Below are 18393 nucleotides of genomic sequence, written 5' to 3' on the forward strand. Positions count from 1 at the left end.
CCAGAAATGGGTGCTGTACCTTTAAGCAGCAGGCAGGCCCAAGTGCATCATGGTCCTGACGCCGGTCATGTGACATGCTGCGCGCTCTTCTTAATGTAGGAGCACTGGAACAGACTGCAGAGCTGAGCAGCATGCCATGTTTGTGGGAGAAGATACTGAAGTCCTCGGGGAGCAGGGAGAGGAGGCGGGCAGTGTGAGAGGAAGCTGCAGAGAGGAGTGAGGTGAGAGAGGAGACGGGAGTCTGCTGATGTGAGTGAGGAGAGGCTGCAAAGGAGAGGAGATGAGAGGCTGCAAAGGGGAGCGGAGAGGCTGGTGAGGGGAGGCTGCTAAGGGGGGATATGAGAGGCTGGAGAGGAGATGAGAGGGGAGGCTGCTAAGGGGAGAGGAGAGGCTGGTGAGGGGAGGCTGCTAAGGGGAGGATATGAGGAGATGAGAGGGGAGGCTGCTAAGGGGAGAGGGGAGGCTGGTGAGGGGAGGCTGTTAAGGGGAGGATATGAGTGGCTGCTGAGGAGAGGAGATGAGAGGCTGGAGAGGAGAGGCTGGAGAGGGGAGGCTGCTAAGGGGAGAGGGGAGGCTGCTAAGAGGAGAGGCTGGAGAGGGGAGGCTGCTAAGGGGAGGGGAGAGGCTGGTGAGGGGAGGCTGCTGAGAGGAGAGGCTGGTGAGGGGAGGCTGCTAAGGGGAGAGGAGAGGCTGGTGAGGGGAGGCTGCTAAGGGGAGGATATGAGTGGCTGCTGAGGAGAGGAGATTAGAGGCTGGAGAGTGGAGGCTGCTAAGGGGAGAGGAGAGGCTGGTGAGGGGAGGCTGCTAAGGGGAGGATATGAGGAGATGAGGGGAGGCTGCTAAGGGGAGAGGGGAGGCTGGTGAGGGGAGGCTGTTAAGGGGAGGATATGAGTGGCTGCTGAGGAGAGGAGAGGCTGGAGAGGAGAGGCTGGAGAGGGGAGGCTGCTAAGGGGAGAGGAGAGGCTGGAGAGGGGAGGCTGCTAAGGGGAGAGGAGAGGCTGGAGAGGGGAGGCTGCTAAGGGGAGGGGAGAGGCTGGTAAGGGGAGGCTGCTAAGGGGAAAGGAGAGGCTGGTGAGGGGAGGCTGCTAAGGGGAGGATATGAGTGGCTGCTGAGGAGAGGAGATGAGAGGCTGGAGAGTGGAGGCTGCTAAGGGGAGAGGAGAGGCTGGTGAGGGGAGGCTGCTAAGGGGAGGATATGAGAGGCTGGAGATGAGAGGGGAGGCTGCTAAGGGGAGAGGAGAGGCTGGTGAGGGGAGGCTGCTAAGGGGGGATATAAGAGGCTGGAGAGGAGATGAGAGGGGAGGCTAAGGGGAGAGGGGAGGCTGGAGAGGAGATGAGAGGGGAGGCTGCTAAGGGGAGGATATGAGAGGCTGGAGAGGTGATGAGAGGGGAGGCTGGTGAGGAGATGAGAGGGGAGGCTGCTGAGAGGAGAGGCTGGTGAGGGGAGGCTGCTAAGGGGAGGATATGAGAGGCTGGAGAGGAGATGAGAGGAGAGGCTGGTGAGGAGATGAGAGGGGAGGCTGCTGCTGAGGAGATGAGAGGCTGGTGAGGAGAGGGGAGGTTGGTGAGGAGAGGGGAGGTTGGAGAGGGGAGGCTGGTGAGGAGATGAGGGGGGCTGCTGAGGAGGGAGGCTGCTGAGAAGAGGGGAGGCTGCTAAGGGGAGAGAGGAGGCTGCTAAGGGGAGGATATGAGAGGCTGGAGAGGAGATGAGAGGGGAGGCTGCTAAGGGGAGAGGAGAGGCTGGTGAGGGGAGGCTGCTAAGGGGAGGATATGAGAGGCTGGAGAGGAGATGAGAGGGGAGGCTGCTAAGGGGAGAGGAGAGGCTGGTGAGGGGAGGCTGCTAAGGGGAGGATATGAGAGGCTGGAGAGGAGATGAGAGGGGAGGCTGCTAAGCAGAGAGGAGAGGCTGGTGAGGGGAGGCTGCTAAGGGGGGATATGAGAGGCTGGAGATGAGATGAGAGGGGAGGCTGCTAAGGGGAGAGGAGAGGCTGGTGAGGGGAGGCTGCTAAGGGGAGGATATGAGAGGCTGGAGAGGCTGGTGAGGAGAGGAGATGGGAGGCTGGTGAGGAGAGGGGAGGCTGGTGAGGAGAGGAGAGGCTGCTGAGAGGGGAGGCTGCTGAGATGGGAGGCTGGTGAGGAGAGGAGAGTCTGCTGGTGAGGAGAGGAGAGGCTGCTGGTGAGGAGAGGGGAGGCTGGTGAGAGGAGAGGCTGGTGAGAGGGAAGGCTGGTGAGGAGAGAAGGGAGGCTGGTGAGGGGAAGAGAGGCTGGTGAGGAGAGGAGAGGCTGGTGATGGGAGGAGATGGGAGGCTGCTGAGGAGATGAGAGGCTGCTGAGGAGATGAGAGGCTGCTGAGGAGATGAGAGACTGGTGAGGAGAGGAGATGAGCGGCTGGTGAGGGGAGGCTGCTGAGGAGAGGTGAGGCTGGTGATGGGAGGCTGGTGAGGAGATGAGAGGCTGGTGAGATGAGAGGCTGCTGAGGTGGCTGCATTCGGCAGGTGGAGGCTGCATTCGGCAGGTGGAGGCTGCATCTGGCAGGTGGAGGCTGCTTACGGGAGTGAGGAGAGGCTGCTGAGGGAAGTCTGCGTCCTGCATCCAACAGGGTGAGGCTGAAGAGGGGGTTCCCTTTAGAAATCTGTCAAACCTTGCAACCATGGCAGAATCAACTGACCATGTAATGTGTATGAGATTCACCAGATTCTCACATGACAACTGGAAAGGTTTGCTAAGGCTACTTTCACATCAGCAATTTTCTCCGTTCGCGGCAGATACTGCAGTTTTTCCGCATCTGCCGCGTAACGTATCAGTTACGGGCCGGCAACTCTGCGTTCGGCCTCATACATTCCCTATGGGACTTGCGGACATGTGCGGCACTTGAGGTTTTGCACTTGAGGCGAGACAAAAAAACATGGCTAGCAGCATTTTTTTCCCTGTTGCTGCAAGTACCGCATTTGCCGGATCGCGGCAAAACCACAAGTGCCGCGCCGCACATGTCCAAGTCCCATAGGGAATGAATGAGGCCGAACGCACTGTTGCCGTAAGTGATCCGTTACAGATGCGGAAAAACTGCCGCAAATGTCAAAAATCGCTGTTGTTAAAGTAGCCTAAGTCACTGCCGATAGTGTCATACTCACCAATGGGGGAGGCAGCACGAAAAGTGCCTAGGGCAGCAGAAACTCTAAAATAGAACAATAATAATACAAGGCATAAAGGTATAAAGCTGGAGGTCAATTTACCAGGTTGAAGGTCGCTTGTGGAAGCCGGGGGGCTCAGCGTTCTGCAGGTCCAAGACTTAGTTGCCGGGCAGCCCCCAGAAAGCGTGTGCTTGCTCCCCTCTGGCTGGCATATGCCCTCTTCCTTAGTTCCTTAGTTAGTCATCTTCCTCTGTTCTGTCTGCGTGTCTCTCCATGTGTCCTCAGCTCTTAAACCTTCCATGTCCCTCCCCCCTGTAACTGGGTGGGCTAGCATTCTCCACCCCTCAGCCTCCCTGCAAAATTTATTCCAATATCTAATAAATGGAATAACTGCTCTCAGGGTGGTCGGATCAGTACACGGGCGGTACCAGCGCACAACGTTTGTTCTGCCGGTCGCCCAGGGACCAAACCCGGACTCATTCGGTCGCTGTCAGAGGCTGATCTCCATATCTCAGGTTTCAGAACTCCCACGGACCCGGGAATTGCACTGTCAGATGCGCAATTTCTTTAGGGCGAAGGGGATAGTTTTTGTGAGCCTATACCTCAGATGATGCATCCATAATTCACGATTCCATGTTGGAGATGGTTCGACTGGAAGGCCATAATAGACTTGTATCCTGTGGCCACTTGTCATGCGTGCTTTAATTGAGGCCCCAGGCAACTCTGTCCCCTGCTGGTGTGGCTTCCGCATTGAGCTTTGAAGTACCTTCTGCCTGCTACACTGAGCTTAATTCCATTACCATGCTAAAAGGAACAATTTTATTCATGAGAAGAGGTGGGGGCCAGGAGCACTCATCTCTGCAGACCTGTGACCAGGAGACAAAATGGAGTCATGCCAATCTCTGTTAGTATGCCCATCCAAGATGGCGGCGGCTCCCTCATCACACCTCCCTGCTTTAGAGGGCGCTAGGGGGCATCACATTCCTGTGTTTCCCCATGCGCCCTTCCGCACCTTCTCCTTGCTGGGACAACCCATCAGCATTACTATGGTCGCTGCCTCTTTGGTGGTGAATGGTGAAGTGATACTGCTGGAGAGCAAGACTCCAGCATAGCAACCTCCCATTCATCCCAGAGACCGAGTGTAACCAGCTGAGGGGGTTGTGGTCTGTTTCCACGGTGAAGTGGCGTCCGTACAAGTATGGCTGCAGACGCTGCGTGGCCCATACAATTGCCAGACATTCCTTCTCCATCGTGGAATAGGCCACTTTCCTCGGCAGGAGCTTCCGGCTCAGGTACAAAACGGGGTGTTCATGTCCCGTAGTGTTGACCTGACTGAGCACAGCACCAAGGCCAAAGTCGCTGGCGTCGGTCTGTACTATGAACGGCCGCGTGAAGTCAGCTGCCGGTAGTACGGGAGAGCTAGAAAGGGCGATTTTGAGCACCTGGAAGGCTGTCTCACAGGCGACTGTCCGGTCGACTGCGACAGGCAGCTTCTTCTTGGTGAGATCCGTCAGGGGCTTGGCCAGGGTTTTATAGTGTGGAACAAAAATCCTATAGTACCCGGCAGTCCCCAAGAAGGACATCACCTGCTTCTTGGTTCTGGGGAGGGCCAGGAGGTGATGGCATCCACCTTCCCGGGCTCTGGCTTCAGCACTCCCCCACCTACCCCGTGTCCCAGGTAGTGGACCTCACTCATACCCAGCTGGAACTTTTCCAGCTTAATGGTCAACCCTGCTCTTTGGATCCTCCCTAACACCTGCGGCAGGTGCTGTAGGTGATCCTCCCAGATGGGACTGAAGATGACAATGTCATCCAGGTACGCGGTCGCATACCCTTCCAGTCCCTCGAGCAGCGTGTTGACCATCCGCTGAAAAGTGGCAGGGCCATTCTTCATGCCGAAGGGCATCACCGTGGACTCGTACAGTCCAAATTGGGTGATAAAGGCAGAGCGTTCCCGTGCCTTAGGGGGCCAGGGGAATCTGCCAATATCCCCTGCTCAGATCCATGATGGTCAGGTATTGGGCCCCGGCCAGCTGATCGAGCAGGTCATTGATGCGCAGCATTGGGTACGCATCGGTGACCGTCACAGCATTGAGCCCCCGGTAGTCCACGTAGAAACGCGTAGTTCGGTCCTTTTTAGGGACGAGGACTACAGGCGAAGCCCAAGCGCTGTTGGATGTTTGGATCACCCCCAGCTTCAGCATCTCATCTATCTCTTGGCGCATGTGCTGCTGCACCTCAAGAGAGACCCGATATGCTGAACACCGGATTGGGGGGTGATTGCCGATGTCCACATCATGGACGGCTGCCTCAGTCCTTCTGGGCAGGCTGCTGAACAGCTCCCAAAGGGGTATAGAGTGACCCCCAGCTGGGAATGTTGGTCCTCCGAGAGCTGGTGGCCAACCCCCACATCCTCGATGGATCCACCTGCCTTGGCTTGGGTGAGCAGATCCAGGAGGGTTTCTACCTCACCTTCCTCGGGGAGGTTGCACACTGGGTGGGCACAAGCCTCCCGCTCATGATGTGCCTTCATCATGTTCACGTGGAAGGCCTTCCTCCTTCCACGGGCATGGTCCAGGGTGACCAGATAGGTGACGGCGTTGAGCTGCTGGTGCACGAGGTATGGACCCTCCCAGGCCGACTGAAGCTTGTTTTGTGGGACGGGGACCAGTACCCACAACTTTTGACCCACCTGGTAGGTCCTCTCACAAGCATTCTGGTCATACCACCGCTTCTGGTCAACTTGGGCCTGGGCCATATTGTCATGCACCAGCCGTGTCAAAGCCGTCATTCTGTCCTGGATGCGTACAACATACTCAATGGCCAACACTCCAGGTGTGGCCAAATCTTCTTTCTATGCTTCCTTCACCAGGGCAAGGGGCCCTTGCGTCACCCATACAGGAGCTCAAAGGGGGAGAACCCCGTTGAGGTCTGTGGAACCTCCCGGTAGGCAAATAGAAGGTGTGGGAGATACCGCTCCCAGTCTCTCCCATGGGAGTCGACCAACATCTTAAGCATCTGTTTAAGGTGCCATTGAACCGCTCACATGGGCCATTTGGTCTGTGGGTGATACGGGCTGGCTACCAAATGTTGCACCTGTATCTGCTTACAGAGAGACTCCATCAGCTGGGACATTAACTGGGTCCCTCGATCGGTGAGCATTTCCTGGGGAAACCCCACTCTGGAGAAGATCTCGAGTAAGGCAGTGGCCACATTGTCAGCCCGAATGGACGACAAAGCTACCGCCTCCAGGTACTGAGTGGCATAGTCCACTACCGTTAATATGAAGCATTTTCCAGAGCGGCTGGGAGAGGACAGAGGTCCAATGAGATCCACAGGCACCCTCGAGAAAGGCTCTTCAATGATGGGCAGTTACCAGTGGGGCTTTGGGGCGCCGCCCCACCTTCCCCACCCTCTGACAGGTGTCACATGAACGGCAGTAGGAAATTACCTCGGTCCTCATTCCAGGCCAGTAGAAATGCTGCGCTAGCCTGGCCCTGGTTTTAGCGATCCCTAGGTGTCCGGCCATGGGAATCTCGTTTGCTATCCGCAACAATTCTGCCCTGAATGGATGGGTACCACTAACTGTCGGTCCCTGGGCCACGCCTCCGGTGAACCCTGCTGGACCGTTACCCGGTACAGCCATCCCTGGTCCCAGACCACCCGCTCGCGGTCTGACTCCCCGGGAGGCTGTGCCGCCTGCTCCTTGAGAGCTTTCAGGCTAGCGTCAGCTTCCAACGCATCCTGAAATCCCTGACTCGATGTGGCGAGAATGGATGACACTGCCACATTCGCTGTCAGCTCCCTGGGATCTGTCTCCTGGCCACTGTCTGACTCGGCAGCCACTTGGTCAGAGAGGGGGAAGCCGTCGGACCTCTGCGAGGCTCCTTGGGCTCCGGCGTTCCCACTCCTGGTGACAGCGGCCACAACCGCTCTGCCCACGGGTAGCGCCTGCTTCCCCCCGACTCCTGACCAAGTCGCCGGGTCAGGCAGACTTCCCTGCACTCCTGGCATCCCGGGAGTGGGGAACTCTTGCCCTGGGGTCTTACCTGGTGGCTCCTCTCCCGGGACACCTCCTACCCCCATGGCCTGTCCTCTTCCTGCAGGGGCCCTAGACTCAGCAGGCTGGATTCACTTAGGGGCCCTACACTGCCCATAGCAGCCCCTCCCTCCACCTCTGACCTCTCCCCTACAGTCTCCTCACCTGTCCTCCCTGTGAGCCCTGCGTGTGTGGTGTCAGTGCATGGATTACCCTCAGGTTTCACTCCCTCCTCCACTGTTGGAGGCACATTCAACACATCAACATCGGCATTCACAGTAGAGTCATGACATTCTTGGGGAGCCGAACGTGGGGGTTTAGTGGCCACATACTGAGACACTAGCCGCCCCAAATCTGTCCCAAGTAATACATTGGCAGGAATATTTGACGCTACTCTCACCTCCCGCATTCCCCTCCCGGCGCCCCAGTCCAAAAACACCTTGGCGAGAGGCAGCGCCGGTTCCACGCCTCCAATTCCGGAGACAGAAAGGGTTTTCCCCGGTACCAAGTCTTGAGGGGACACCACCTCAGGACGTACCAGGGTTCGTTCAGCGCCTGTGTCCCGCAGTCCCATGACCGCTGAGCAGCCGATGGTGATGGGTTGGTAATTGTCCAGGGACCTCCCACCACCCCCTCCCACACATAAAACAGTGGACGGTTTCGGGGACAGGGATGGGGCCTTAAGACGCTGGGGACACGCAGCCTTGAAGTGTCCCCGCTGGTTGCAGAGATGACAACGTCTGGGTTCTGTGCCTGGCCTGGAGAGGGCAGCAGGGGGGGTACACCCCTTGCACTCTAGAGGCTGGGGAAACAGGGGCAGGATTGTGCTTACCCCCTCTCCAGGTGCTGCTGGCAGGCTTCTTCGGCTCAGGCGCCCTACTATTGGCATAATCGTCTGCCAGGGCGGCTGTAGCAGAAGCCCCCTTTGGTTTCCAGTCATGGAGGAACTGCTGGAGGTCCTCTGAGCAGTTCCACAAGAACTGCTCCGTGACGAACAGTTCCTGGACCTCCTGGCGGGTGGTGAGCGCTAGACCCGAGGTCCAGTGCTCTGCAGCTCTCAGCAACGCCCGCATGTGGTCGGTCCAGGTGTCCTTTGGGCCCCGCTGCACGCTCCGGAACTTCTTGCGGTAGGACTCCGGGGTGAGGTTGTAGTGCTGGATCAGGGCCCGCTTGATGCTGCTGTAGTCCTGCTCCGCCCCGGCAGGTAAGTCCCTCAAAACTTCCAGGGACTTACCCCTCAAACGGGGGGTCAGGTATCTTGCCCACTGAGCCGGGGCCAGATGGTGTTGAAGGCAGGTCCTTTCAAAGGCCAGCAAGAAGGAATCCAGGTCTCCATCCTTCTCAAGCAGAGGGAAGTCCTCGGCCCGGACTTTGGAAGCCCTGGACTCTGGTGGTGCTGTGGCGTTCAGCGGGAGCCCGTGTTGAGCCATCTCCAGTCGATGCTGGCGCTCCGCTGCTCTCTCTGCCGCTGCTTGCTCCGCTGCCCGCACTGCAGCTCTCTCTGCCCGCTCCGCTGCTTCACGGCGTTCTGCTTGCTCGGACTCAGCTGCTTTCTCTGCAGCTGCCATGAGTCTCATATAGGCATCTTCATTACCCGCCTCGAGACGTGCCACTGCCGCTGCAACAAGGGCCTCTGATGTGGACAGGCTGGGGCGGGTAGGTGGTGGGTAGTCCCTTGCCGGACTAAGCACAGGTGGCTGGCTCCTTGGGGGGTCCGGGCTGAGCTCCTCCTCGCCTTGAACAGTACCGTCCACCACCACCTCCTCATAGACCATAGCACTGGCCTGCGCCCTCACTGCACTCCTGATGCCATCCGCCATCTTTGGAACCTCTGGTTACTGACACAGCTGTAACCCTGACCTTTCACACAACTTGTTATATCTACACTCTAACCGTCTAGTGCTGGGCTAACCTTAAGACCCCAGCAGTGAAAGTTACCGCTGGTAGTCTTTAGTGTCTGGGAGTAGGGGTCCCACGCACACTATTACTCTGATCCCACATGCTGCCACCAATGTGAAGGAAACCCAGTTCCTCCCACGTCACCAATCCGTGACGTCACTACACAGGCACAGCTCTCCGGCGCCCCTTTGTCTCTCAGGTCAATAAGGGAACTGCACCTACGGCAAATGACCGCCGGTGAGACTGCCCAGTTACCCACGCTGGGTATTCTAAGATTCGCAATCAGAGTAAAAGGATCAGCCCAAAATTAATTTATGACTTACTTGCCTTAAAGGGACACTGTCACCTGAATTTGGAGGGAACAATCTTCAGCCATGGAGGCAGGGTTTTGGGGTTTTTGATTCACCCTTTCCTTACCCGCTGGCTGCATGCTGGCTGCAATATTGGATTGAAGTTCATTCTCTGTCCTCCGTAGTACATGCCTGCAGAAGGTGCAATCTTGCTTTGCGCAGGCGTGTACTATGGAGGACAGAGAATGAACTTCAATCCAATATTGCAGCCAGCATGCAGCCAGCGGGTAAGGAAAGGGTGAATCAAAAACCCCGCCTCCATGGCTGAAAATTGTTCCCTCCAAATTCAGGTGACAGTGTCCCTTTAAGGGCGCACTAGGTAATTACAAGTGATATACAGTCAAAATATATCAAGAGTTACAGTCAGAGTAAAATAGAACAATAATAATACAAGGCATAAAGGTATAAAGCTGGAGGTCAGTTTACCAGGTTGAAGGTCGCTTGTGGAAGCCGGGGGGCTCAGCGTTCTGCAGGTCCAAGACTTAGTTGCCGGGCAGCCCCCAGAAAGCGTGTGCTTGCTCCCCTCTGGCTGGCATATGCCCTCTTCCTTAGTTCCTTAGTTAGTCATCTTCCTCTGTTCTGTCTGCATGTCTCTCCATGTGTCCTCAGCTCTTAAACCTTCCATGTCCCTCCCCCCTGTAACTGGGTGGGCTAGCAATCTCCACCCCTCAGCTTCCCCGCAATATTTTTTATTTTCACGGCGCTACGTTAAAACTTATGTTAAACACTTGGGGGTTCAAAGTGCTCACCACACATCTAGATAAGTTCCTTAAGGGGTCTAGTTTCCAAAATGATGGCACACCAGGGGCTCTCCAAACGCAACATGGTGTCCGATCTTAATTCCAGCCAATTCTGCATTGAAAAAGTCAAACGGCGCTCCTTCCCTTCCAAGCCCTGCCGTGCACCCAAATGGTGGTTTACCCCCACATATGGGGTATCGATGTATTCAGGAGTAATTCCACAACAAATTTTGTGGTTCATTTTCTCTTTTTACACTTGTGAAAATAAAAAAAATTGGTTCTGAATTAAAATGTTTGTAAAAAAAAAAGTTAATTGTTAATTTTTTCCTTCCACATTGCTTCACTTCCTGCGAAGCACGTAAAGGGTTAATAAAATTCTTGAATGTGGTTTTGAGCACCTTGAGGGGTGTAGTTTTTAGAATGGTGTCACTTTTAGGTATTTTCTGTCATGAACACCCCTCAAAGTGACTTTAAATGTGAGATGGTCCCTAAAAAAATGGTTTTGTAAATTTTGTTGTAAAAGTGAGAAATCGCTGGTCAACTTTTAACCCTTATAACTTTCTAACAAAAAAATGTTTCCAAAATTGTGCTGATGTAAAGTAGACATGTGGGAAATGTTATTTATTAACTATTTTGTGTGACATATCTCTCTGATTTAATGGCATATAATTTCAAAGTTTGAAAATTTCAAAATTTAAAAATTTTTTGCCATTTTTCCGTTTTTTTCATAAATAAACGTAAGCAATGTCGAAGAAACCACTAACCTGAAGTACAATATGTCACAAAAAAACTAAAATGTTCCTCCACCACTTGGGCTATGTTCACACGCAGCATTTTTGATTCATTTTTCAACTTTTCCATTGCTTTCAACCAATACAAATACATTCACTGGGAAATGTCATTGTAACATTTAACAACCCTAGCTGGCCATGTGGTGTGTGACACATAAGGAGACAAATCTTGTTTCATTTATGAAAGAGGGACTCCGTCTTAAAGTCTCGAAGCCTATTTTTAGAGGGGCATCAGGCGGCATTAATATTCTTAAAGGGCCATTATGAAACAGTGGGTCTCCTATGCTGTTATTACCTATGAAGTGAGTGGCTGGGCTGCCAACAATTACAATGCACCCCAATACCCCTTTCACGAGAGGGCTTCCTGAAAAAATGTTGCATTGAATGCAAGGCCTGCCCTTCTCTCAAGTCATATGCACCCCAATAAGCCTTTAAACCCAGGTATTGGATGGCCACAGGAAAACCCACTTCACATTCTTCAGTTGGTCCTGCCATACTGTTTCCTTATGCATTGAATGCAAGGGCCACCTTGACCCAAATTTGCACGCACCCCAATCCCCCTTGGAAGAAACATGGAGGAGGGCCTCATAAAAAATTGTCCCATTACAAATGAGCGGGTCTACTAGACTCGTAATGCCCATACACAAAGTGTATGGGCCAGGCTCGGACTGGCTCATAGTGTAACAGGGGAATCCCCCGGTGGGCCCCTGTGCAGATCTTGGCCCCAAATCCCACTACATGGTCAGTACTTGCATAATTCACTTGATTCAATCTGTACATAAAAAAGCAGCATCTCATCATTCATTACCCACGCAACCCAGTTTATTATTACATAGAGATATAGGTACATTTATGAACGAAGGGAATGTAATTGTTGTGAATTCTGCTCTTGGGCTCCCTCCAGTGGTTATGAGTGGTAGTGCTGCTGTCTTTGGATCGCAGCATTTATCAGGTGTGTCCACTTATTGCAATTTGGACTGGGCTATTTAGTCTTGCTTGATCCTTTAGTCAGTGCCAGTTGTCCATTGTTTTTGGAGGATTCACATCCCTGACTGGTCTCTCCTGTTTTGCTGTTCTTTTCAACAAAGATAAGTTCTGGCTTTGTTTTTGCTGTCCACATGCTGTGGGCCTTATAGTTCTGTGCATTTTCATGTTTTGTCTTGTCCAGCTTTGTCTGTGTAAGGATTTTTTGCAGCCAAGCTGTATCTCTGGAGATGCAGATATACCCTCCATGTCTTTAGTCAGATGTGGTGATTTGTATTTTCTGTGGTGGATATTTTCTAGTGTTTTAATACTGACCGCATAGTACTCTGTCCTATTCTTTCTTTTTAGCTACAAAGGCCTCCTTTGCTAAACCCTGATTTCAGTCTGCGTATGTCATTTCCCTCTCCTCTCACAGTCAATATTTGTGGGGGGCTGTCTATCCTTTGGGGATTTTCTCTGAGGCAAGATAGTTTTCCCGTTTCTATCTTTAGGGGAAGTTAGTCCTTAGGCTGTGTCGAGGTGTCTAGGGAGTGTTAGGTACATCCCACGGCTACTTCTAGTTGCAGTACTAGTTCAGGGTCTGCGGTCAGTACAGGTACCACCTTCTCCAGAGTACGTCACATGCTGCTCCTAGGCCACCAGATCATAACATGTAATATTTCTATGCAGGTGAAAAGTGGGCCCCCCAAAGTCAATTTTACAGGTGGGCCCTTGGCACCCCACTGGTATGGGCTGACAAACATTTATCCATGGGGGGGCTGTGTTTCGGGGTACTGCCCCTCATCAGTGCAAAGTGGAGATCTGGTTTGGCTGATTGATAGGCGTCTGACCGGGATCCAAGAAGTATCGTTTCTCCTTGCGGAGAGTGACATGTTAAGCATGTCGAGGTGAGGAGACTTAAAGCCGCAATGCTCCTCTGGGAACTGTTAGGATTGCTACTTCCAATAGGTGGCACTAGAGTTCTAGTCTTCTTCCTCTCTGAAGAGACAATTTGCATATTTCCCAGAGGAGCATTGTGGCTTTAAGTCTCCTCACCTCGACATGCTTATCATGTCACTCTCCACAAGGAGAAACGATACTTCTTGGATCCATGGGGGGGAGGGGGTAAATTTTTTAAAAATATTTAATTGGGATCACAGACACCCTTGCCACAAATTGACTGTCTGTAGCAGCACGGAACACGTGAACCCTGGTGATCTAGTGGTGGAAAATGATGAGAGGTGGAGGAAGGCTTCATTAAAAACTAGGCCCAATGATAAGGAGCAGGTCTACTAGGCTTGTAACGACCATACACGAAGTGCATGGGCTGAGAAACATTTCACCATGGGGGGTACCTTTTAAAAAAATCTTTTATGAACATCATAGACAGGCTTGGCAAAAATTGGACTGCCTGTAGCATCACAGAAAACGTTAAGTGTGGTGATCTACTGGTGGAGAATGAGGAGACCTTGCTGAAGGCCTCATGAAAAACTAGGCCCAATGTAAAGGATTGTCTCTCCTAGACTTGTAATGCCCATACACGCAGTGCATGGGCTGACAAACATTGCCCCAAGGGGGATACATTTTTTAATAATATACTATGGTTATCATAGACACCCTTGCCAAAAATTGGACTGCCTGTAGTGGCACAGAAGACGTTAAGCCTGGTGATCTAGTGGTGGAGAATGAGGAGACATTGCTGAAGGCCTTATGAAAAACTAGGCCCAATGTAAAGGAGTATGATGCCCATACATGCAGTGCATGGGCTGACAAACATTTCCCCAAGGGGGATACATTTTAAAAAAGATATTTAATTGGGATCACAGACACCCTTGCCAAAAAATTGACTGTAGCAGCACGGAACACGTGAACCCTGGTGATCTAGTGGTGGAAAATGATGAGACATTGCTGAAGGCCTCATTAAAAACTAGGCCCAATGTAAAGGAGCATGTCTCCTAGACTTGTAAGGCCCATACCCGCAGTGCATGTGCTGACAAAGATTTCACCAAGGGGGATACATTTTTTAAAAATATACTATGGGCATCATAGACACCCTTGCCAAAAATTGGACTGCCTGTAGCGGCACAAAAGACGTTAAGCCTGGTGATCTAGTGGTGGAGAATGAGGAGACCTAAAGATAATCAAACTGAAATAAAAAAAATAGGATGTGAATCCACCAATGAAAGTAAATAACAAAAGGGAGGGGAGAATACTGGTTCATATATATGATGCCAGATTGTGTCCAACAAGATATGTTTGTCCCTAGCAACAGCACAGAGACAGGGATATAAAAAAAATATAATAGTATTTCAATATTTTAATATTGTAGAAGTATACACTGGGTCATAAAAGGGCTGTTCCAGATATTAAAACTGGAATATATAAGAATAAATGGGAAAAATTTACGTACATCTCATTTTGATGAGTTTATTTTGGTTTCTAATTAGTAACAGCATCTGAAAAACACCCTTGCACATAAATTGAGTGACTTTTGCATCACCTTGGTGTTGTACTGGTTGTGGATGATGAGGATGAGGATAAGGGCTCATACTCACCAGTAGTAAGGGGGAGGGATGTCTCGTCAAAAAGAAATCTGACAAGTGCCCCGCCCACTATCAAATTGATATCAAATTTATTATAATTCATATATAGTGTATATTTGTTATATAGTTATAAGCTGAATAGTTGCAATGCCTAGTTATATTTATCTTTTTAATTATAATTCATATATATATTTGTTATATAGTTATAAGCTGAGTATTTGCAATGCCTAGTTATATTTATTTATTTTATTATAATTCATATATAGTGTATGTTTGTTATATAGTTATAAGCTGAATCTTTGCAATGCCTGGTTATATTTATCTTTTTAATTATAATTCATATACCGTATATACTCGAGTATAAGCCGACCCGAGTATAAGCCGACCCCCCCTAATTTTGCCACAAAAAACTGGGAAAACTTATTGACTCGAGTATAAGCCTAGGGTGGAAATGCAGCATTTACCGGTGAATTTCAAAAATAAAAATAGATCATTATTTCCCCATAGCTGTGCCATATAGTGCTCTGTACCATTCATATTGCCCCATAGATGCTGCACAGATGCCCCACAGTGCTCTGCACCGTTCATATTGCCCCATAGATGCTGCACAGATGCCCCACAGTGCTCTACACCATTCATATTGCCCCATAGATGCTGCACAGATGCCCCACAGTGCTCTGCACCGTTCATATTGCCCCATAGATGCTGCACAGATGCCCCACAGTGCTTTGCACCGTTCATATTGCCCCATAGATGCTGCACAGATGCCCCATATAGTGCTGTGTGCCATTCATATTGCCCCATAGATGCTGCACAGATGCCCCATATAGTGCTGTGTGCCGTTCATATTGCCCCATAGATGCTGCACAGATGCCCCATATAGTGCTGTGTGCCGTTCATATTGCCCCATAGATGCTGCACAGATGCCCCATATAGTGCTGTGTGCCGTTCATACTGCCCCATAGATGCTGCACAGATGCCCCATATAGTGCTGTGTGCCGTTCATATTGCCCCATAGATGCTGCACAGATGCCCCATATAGTGCTGTGTGCCGTTCATACTGCCCCATAGATGCTGCACAGATGCCCCATATAGTGCTGTGTGCCGTTCATATTGCCCCATAGATGCTGCACAGATGCCCCATATAGTGCTGTGTGCCGTTCATACTGCCCCATAGATGCTGCACATAAATCTGTGCCATGGCCGCTGCTGCTGCTGCAATAAAAAAAAAAAAAAACACATACTCACCTCTCTTGATTGCAGCTCCCAGCGTCCGGTCCCGGCGCCTCCATCTTCCCGGCGTCTCTGCTCTGACTGATCAGGCAGAGGGTGCCGCGCACACTATATGCGTCATCGCGCCCTCTGACCTGAACAGTCAGAGCGCAGACGCCGGGAAGATGGAGCGGCGCCCGGCGGCTGGAACGTGGACAGGTAAATATAACATACTTACCTGGTCCCAGCGATCCTGACGCTCCCCGCCTTCCTCCCCGTCTTCTGTGCTGCAGCCTCTTCCTGTCAGCGGTCACCGGCACCGCTGATTAGAGAAATGAATAGGCGGCTCCACCCCTATGGGAGGTGGAGCCGCCTATTCATTTCTGTAATGAGCGGTCCCACGTGACCGCTGAAGAGGGGAAGAAGCTGCAGCACAGAAGACCGTGGGACGGCAGGGACAGCGCGAGGATCGCTGGGACTAGGTAAGTATGCCTCAGCGCCCTCTTCCCCTCACCCGCCGACCCACCGCTGCCGTGACTCGAGTATAAGCCGAGAGGGGCACTTTCAGCCGGAGTATATACGGTATGTATTATATATTTGTTATATAGTTATAAGCTGTATCTTTGCAATGCCTGGTTATATTTATCTTTTTAATTATAATTCATATTTAGTATATAATTGTTATATAGTTATAAACTGTATTTATCCACGGTATAGATAGAGATAAAACTTTTCCCCTTTTTATTTAAGATGGAATCCCAATATTCCTGCGATCAATACAGTCCCCTTCTTCCAAGATCACAATTAGGTATTATATCAAATATAAATTACAGAGTATTGTCTCATTCTGATTAAGTCAATGTTTTGTATATTAATTATATATTTCTTCATTCTTTCTTATTTAAAAAGAGTGTATGGCTCCTTAATATGGCAATAATTTCAACACTCAGAATTATGAAGACTTTGAATCCATAGCTGCGGAACCATTAGAGGCTAATAAATCTCATCAGTTTATCACAGGTAAGAAACCTATATATATATATATATATATATATCAGCTGATTTAAACCTTTTGTATGTAGACAGGAACTAAATATAATTTCTCATACAGATGCTGAGATGCTTCAAGTTCGCAATCTGTCAGAAGACAGGCATGCTCCTGAACCAAGTGAAAATCAGGATTCAGATGTCGAGATCATAGTCGAGGGAATGAAGAGTAATAAGCAGGACAATATACAGGTGTCAAACTGTACAATCTCCAGATATTGCTCTTGCAGGATCGTCTAGCGATTTCAACCTTGTATTACCTCTAAAGAAACAATCAGTATCACGACGTCGTGTAAGTAAAAAGCAGAAAGTTGCTGATCATTCCTCTTACACAGGGAATCTTGTGTGGGATGATGAACATGTCAAAATGTTTACTGCTATGTCTGCTCAGTACGCCCATTCCAAACTCGCTCAGATCAAACTAAAATCTTTCTGTGATACGTATGAAAGACTGATAAATGCATGTCCAACACCTGACATTATTGCGGAACTATATGATTTTAAACTAAATCATGCAAGTGTACAATCATCCCCTGTGAATTTAAATAAATCTAAATCCATGTGACTAAGATTGGTTGGCTATGGGTTGAAAAAATTAACTAAAATAATGCCGCAAAGATCTTATAGAGCAAGAGTCATTAAGAAGGCTCTACAGATGTTGGTTAGTTCCAGAAGATCACAAGCAACTAGAAGCGGGCGAAAGACAGTATGCAGCGCAATAACTACACAATACCCCCAGAGGTTGTTACATGATTCGAACCCACTTTTACACACCCAAGACAACCCTGGAGGTGTCAACAGCAATGTGGATCCAGATGCTCAGAGCAGTGAGCCTCTTGAAACACATGCTGAAAATGCGCATGATGCAGCCTCTGTAACATAGTAACATAGTTAGTAAGGCCGAAAAAAAGACATTTGTCCATCCAGTTCAGCCTATATTCCATCATAATAAATCCCCAGATCTACGTCCTTCTACAGAACCTAATTGTATGATACAATATTGTTCTGCTCCAGGAAGACATCCAGGCCTCTCTTGAACCCCTCGACTGAGTTCGCCATCACCACCTCCTCAGGCAAGCAATTCCAGATTCTCACTGCCCTAACAGTAAAGAATCCTCTTCTATGTTGGTGGAAAAACCTTCTCTCCTCCAGACGCAAAGAATGCCCCCTTGTGCCCGTCACCTTCCTTGGTATAAACAGATCCTCAGCGAGATATTTGTATTGTCCCCTTATATACTTATACATGGTTATTAGATCGCCCCTCAGTCGTCTTTTTTCTAGACTAAATAATCCTAATTTCGCTAATCTATCTGGGTATTGTAGTTCTCCCATCCCCTTTATTAATTTTGTTGCCCTCCTTTGTACTCTCTCTAGTTCCATTATATCCTTCCTGAGCACCGGTGCCCAAAACTGGACACAGTACTCCATGTGCGGTCTAACTAGGGATTTGTACAGAGGCAGTATAATGCTCTCATCATGTGTATCCAGACCTCTTTTAATGCACCCCATGATCCTGTTTGCCTTGGCAGCTGCTGCCTGGCACTGGCTGCTCCAGGTAAGTTTATCATTAACTAGGATCCCCAAGTCCTTCTCCCTGTCAGATTTACCCAGTGGTTTCCCATTCAGTGTGTAATGGTGACATTGATTCCTTCTTCCCATGTGTATAACCTTACATTTA

The 18393-nt window shown here is 50.4% G+C and overlaps 1 long non-coding RNA gene across 1 annotated transcript; it reads left to right on the forward strand.

Annotated features, from left to right (window-relative positions):
* The first annotated feature begins 25 nt into the window (after positions 1-25).
* On the forward strand, positions 26-17266 carry LOC138667184 (uncharacterized). Its single transcript, XR_011318628.1, has 4 exons — positions 26-221; positions 16419-16476; positions 16578-16688; positions 16780-17266. It is a non-coding gene; the product is annotated as an uncharacterized lncRNA (long non-coding RNA).
* Positions 17267-18393: the final 1127 nt, after the last annotated feature.

The sequence above is a fragment of the Ranitomeya imitator genome, chromosome 2 (assembly GCF_032444005.1).
Source record: "Ranitomeya imitator isolate aRanImi1 chromosome 2, aRanImi1.pri, whole genome shotgun sequence".
NCBI classification, from domain to species: Eukaryota; Metazoa; Chordata; class Amphibia; order Anura; family Dendrobatidae; genus Ranitomeya; species Ranitomeya imitator.